This window comes from Pteropus vampyrus, unplaced genomic scaffold (assembly GCF_000151845.1).
Source record: "Pteropus vampyrus isolate Shadow unplaced genomic scaffold, Pvam_2.0 Scaffold194, whole genome shotgun sequence".
Lineage (NCBI taxonomy): Eukaryota > Metazoa > Chordata > Mammalia > Chiroptera > Pteropodidae > Pteropus > Pteropus vampyrus.
This window is the reverse complement of record NW_011888975.1, coordinates 62,594-67,563: the sequence shown is the minus strand read 5'-3', so window position 1 is coordinate 67,563 and position 4,970 is coordinate 62,594. Positions and strand designations below refer to the sequence as shown.

Here is a 4,970-nt window from a genome sequence, read left to right as displayed (position 1 = left end):
AAGTCTCCATCAATCTGGTCTACAGAGCACAGCCACCACTGAGCTCATAGGTGATTCTGGGTACCACTCTCACCAGCACCTTCCTTATTACTTTGTGAAATGGTGTAGCCACTGGTCCCTCCCATGGAGTATAATTGCCTGGTGGGTTTTCCAGGCTTACATAGTATAGTACTCTAGCTTGCTCACATTTTTGAACTCTTTAAACCCTTGTTCCATTGCCTTCCATGGCAATCCTGGCCTCTTTACCTCATTTAGTGTGGGCCACCACTCTCCATGCTTATGAAGGTATTCTAGCCACATGTTTGCACCATTTCCTGAGATCCTTGCCAGGTTGTTAAATCCTGTAGCCCCGGAGAGTACTTCCAAATTAACTGTCTCCCTTATTCAATTTTGTATTCTGTCCCTGTTGATCCAGCACCCACAAGTCAGTCCCACGTGTACTCAGCCAGATGTCCCCTTCCCATCTGTCAGGTTCCACTCTTTCCCAACTAGCATCCCATCCTTGGCATAGCAGACTTGCTGATAGTGAGAGTCTAATCTTCGAGGCTCTGCTACCCTTATGATTAAGTCCTGGGCTGGCCCTCAGATTTTCCTGCAGAAGATGAGAGCCTCTGTATTTGTTGGCCTTCATGCTTAGTGTTTAATAGCCATTATCACTCTGTATTTCATTAAATAGCATTAACTGAACTTGGCAACAGCCCACCCATATTTCTGCTATAAATCACTAATACCCACTAGAGTGTTTCTTCTCACCAGAATATACAGTTTGCTCATGGTTTTAACAGTTGCACTGCCTTGTGTCAGGGACTAGCTGTACTCTCTCTATCACCAGTGATGACAGCCTCTTTGCTAGCCTAGCAGGTGATACACACCAAAAATCCCATCTAAGTGACTACTTGAACAATTTTTGACATCCCTGGCACCAGCTGTGGCTGGGCTCCCCAGGAAGCACATTCTGAGATGGAGTTTAGCATGCAGGAAGTTGACTAGGGAGGGCTCTTGAGATCAACACCCGAAAAGAAGGTAAGGAAACAAGGCAGACAGAGAAGCTGGGCTGCAAGGTAGTCTCAACAAAAGCCTATGCAGATCCTCTGGGGAGCTCTCAAGTTCAGGGGCATCCCAAGATGGGTCAAGGCAAGTGTGCCTTTGTATCCAGCATCAACGAGTCACTAGCTGCGAGGTACCCCAGGAATGGAGTAAGGCCATGGGCAGTCAACTTCTTTTACCAAGGTGCTTCCCAGAAAGGGCCGACAGCTGAGCTCTGTCAGCAGGACTTCTAGTAGCAGATGGATTATGTCCTTCATTCTTGAAGGATGTCTGGGTGATGTATTATAGGATTCACCAATTTGCCACCAATTTGACATACAGTTAAGCCATTTGTTTTTCAATATTCAGGCATTGCTTTTTCTCTTTTGATTAAATTTTATTTTAGAATTGTTAAAAACATTTAAATAAAATGTCTTTAATTTTATTGAAGTAAAAAATATTTAGTACATAATAAAATAGAAATTTATTTAAATAAAAATAGATTTTGCTTAAGTGGATTTTTTAATTAAGAACATTTGATATAAAAATATAAAATTCAATACTTTCAGAGCAATATGGCTTCCCTTTCTAATCTCTCAACTCTGTTCTATCCTTTCCCCTCTAACTTTTTATTCTGTTTATCTTTCCATCATTTTTTAAGTATAAGCAAATACTATACTATACACACATTATATTTCTACCCCTTTCTTAATCAAAGTTAGCGTGCTCTAAACACTGTTCACTAGGTTTTTGTAATTTAACAATATATTCTGAAGAGTGAGTCATGTAAGTATTTAGAGATCTTCCTCATTTCTTTATATAGCTGCATAATCCCCATTATGTGGATATCCCATTGTTTATTCAATCAGTCCCCTACTGAGAGGCTTTGGGGTTGCTTTCATTCTTTTGCTATTACAAAGAGATCTGCAGTCAATAACTTCAAGCATATCTTTTTTTTTCTTGCAAGTATATCCTTGGGATAGTGAGATTGCTGGATCAGAAGGTAAAAGCAAATGTAATTTTGCTAAATCTTGCCAAATCTCTCTCCATAGAAGTTTTATCATTTTGCACACATACCAGCCATGAGATCACCTCCATAGTCACATCAACAAAGCAGGCTGTCCAGTTTTGGATTTCTGCCTATCCGATAGGTCTTAATATAGCTATAATTTGCATTTATCTTATTATGAGTGAGGCTGAACGCATTTTCAACTGTTCAAGGGCTATTTCATTTTCTGTGAACTGCCTGTTGATATATTTTGCTCGATTAACTATATTACTTATTATTCCTCCATTTTTGGGAGCCGTGTAAATATTACATTATGATCCTTTGTGTAGACCTCTAATACATCTGGTTGTTGTGGGATATAAAGACCCAACTCCTTCACCCCAACTTGTGACAATTCCAAAGGGTGATGCAGCTTCTGAGCCTCCCATGGGTCTTCAGCGGCCTTTGTTGAGACCCCAATGGAGTCCAGCTCCTTGTATGGAATGGATCCAATTTTATCTTTTTCCATATTTGTATCAGCATCATTTATGCAACAGTCCATGCATTCCCCCACTGACTTGAGATATCACTTTTATCACATACTAAATTTCCATATGTTCTTAGGTCTTTCTCTGGATATCCTACCCTGATCTTCATTATAATTTACTTCTCAAAACAATTTTTAAAAGGTATTATTTCCCTTTTACATAAAGGAAACTAACGCTTAAGAGATTAAGAAATCTGACCAAGATCACAAAGCTAGTCAGTCACAGGACTGGGATCTGCAACTATGGGTGTCTAGATCGAATGGCCATGCATTTCTTACAAGCTAATTAGCAAAAGGTATTCTTTCTCTCTCAGAAACAAGTGGACAAATCTGTGTAGATCCCATGTGAATAATAGCTAAAGAAAATTTGGTTAATTTCATGCTTAGCCTAGGATCGCTGTCAAGAAACCAACAACAGTCTTTCATTGATATTACTGAAATTGTATCCCCTACCCTATCATTTGTTTGTTTTCTAAATATATAGTAAAAATCAGGTGGCTGTGTGCTACGGGAAAATCAGGCAAAAGACAAAATAAAAAGAATTTTTCTCCCAAACAAGAAAAAGCTAAAGGAGTTCACCACCACCAAACCGTATTACAAGAAATGTTAAAGGGACTTCTTTAAGAAGAAAGAGAATTCACAGATACAGAGGACAATCTGGTGATTGCCAGAGGGGAGCGGGTTTGGGGGTTGGGTGAAAAAAGTGAAGGGATGCAATACTTATACCAGAGACAAAGAAGCACCCAATAATTCTAATTCTGGGTTTTTATCTGGAGAGACCCAAAACACTAATTCAAAAAGACATAGGCATCCATATGTTCGTTGCAGCATTATTTACAATAGCCAAGATATGGAAGCAACCTAAGTGTCCATCCATAGATGAATGGATAAAGAAGTAGTACATATATACAATGGAATATTACTCAGCCATAAAGAAGAGTGAAATATTGCTATCTGCAACATGGATGGACCTAAAAGGTATTATGCTAAGTGAAACAAGGCAGACAGAGAAAGATAAATGCCCTATGATTCACTTATATGTGAAATCTAAAAAAAAAAACAAAATGAACAAACAAAACAAACAGCTACAGAGAATATTTTGATGGTTGCAAAATGGGAGGGAGTTTTGGAGGAATAAGTGAAAAAGGGGATGGGATTAAGAAGTACGAATTGGTAGTTATAAAACAGTCCTGAGGTCTTAAATTATAGCATGGGAAATATAGTCAATAATGTTGTAATAACTATCTGTATGGTGTCAGATCTGTACTAGATTTATCAGTGTGATCACTTCGTAAGTTATGTCTAATCACTATGCTGTACACCTAAAACTAATATATTGTATGTCGACTGTAATTGAAAATTTAAAAATTCTTTAAAGAAAAGGATCCCCCTGCTCAATACTAAAGTGAGTTCATACAGCCTTAGAATCCTGGATAAAACTCTGGTGTCTTCAAAGCTAAACTAATAAATCTGGAAGGTCGAGTCAATTTCTGATTTGGCTGTGTATGCTCAACAGTTTGCACATGGTATAGACATAATAGATATATGTCGACTCCATATTTGCATGCGTCCATCATTCAATCCACAACAGGGACAAGACTGTGCCAATAAGAGACTCACCTGCTACAAATAAATCAAAATTCCTAGCTTTCCGTGACTACGCCCATCTCTCTGTTGCCTTTTGCCGGGGAAAACAAGAAAGAAAGAGGCTTCAGTATTCAAACACTGCCAGTTCAGCCGTGAACTCGCAAAGTGGGATACAAGGAACTGGATGCGAAGACAGGTGTTGTTTGAGGTTACCCGAACTCCTAGCAAGGAGAGCGGCTACCTCCTGAGCCGCCGCGGAACTTCTTGGCGGGGTAAGTGGGATCCAGGGGGAACGATTTAGGACCGGGACCACTTCCTGCTGCTGAACAGGAGCGAGGGACCGGGAGGAAATAGCTCGAGGAGCGGCATCCTGCTTGCGCTAGCAGCGGCAGAGGAGGAGGCAGGGAGGGACGGCGGGCGCAGGAGGTAGGGGAGGCTGCGGCCGAGGAAAAGAAAGTGTCAGAGCCGGTAAGTTAGCCGCCTTAGAGCAGGGACAGTGGGCAGCGCCCCAGGCTCGCTTTGCAGATCTGCGGTCCCAAGTTGCCCAGCCGCCGGTGGGGTCAGGGCCGTGCTTGGCTCGCCGCCTGTCAGTCGGCGCCGAGAAGGGGCTGTTGGGGCGCTGGGGCTGGGCCTTGCGGGGCACTAGACTGCGCCCTCGCTGGCTGACAGCCCTACCCCGGAGCCAGGGAAAGCGCTGGGCTTTTTCTTCTCGGGGGCTTTGGGCTTCCCTGGACAGCGTCCCCAGACAGGGGTCGGAGTTCGGGCAAAGGAGATGGTCGCTGTGCGTGCCACTTAACCCTGGGGATCTAGCGAGATCTTGCC

The 4,970-nt window shown here is 42.1% G+C and overlaps 2 protein-coding genes across 2 annotated transcripts in view; one reads left to right on the top strand and one right to left on the bottom strand.

Moving 5' to 3' along the window:
* The window catches only part of ANKRD45 (ankyrin repeat domain 45), a 31,488-nt gene extending 27,061 nt beyond the window's left edge, over positions 1–4,427 (bottom strand). The window contains exon 1 of the mRNA XM_011371692.2: positions 4,182–4,427. The gene's annotated coding sequence lies outside the window, so the exon portion shown is untranslated. The remainder of the gene's footprint in view (positions 1–4,181) is intronic.
* Positions 4,428–4,485: 58 nt separating this feature from the next.
* Positions 4,486–4,970, top strand: part of KLHL20 (kelch like family member 20) — a 37,724-nt gene continuing 37,239 nt past the window's right edge. The window contains exon 1 of the mRNA XM_023537575.1: positions 4,486–4,616. The gene's annotated coding sequence lies outside the window, so the exon portion shown is untranslated. The remainder of the gene's footprint in view (positions 4,617–4,970) is intronic.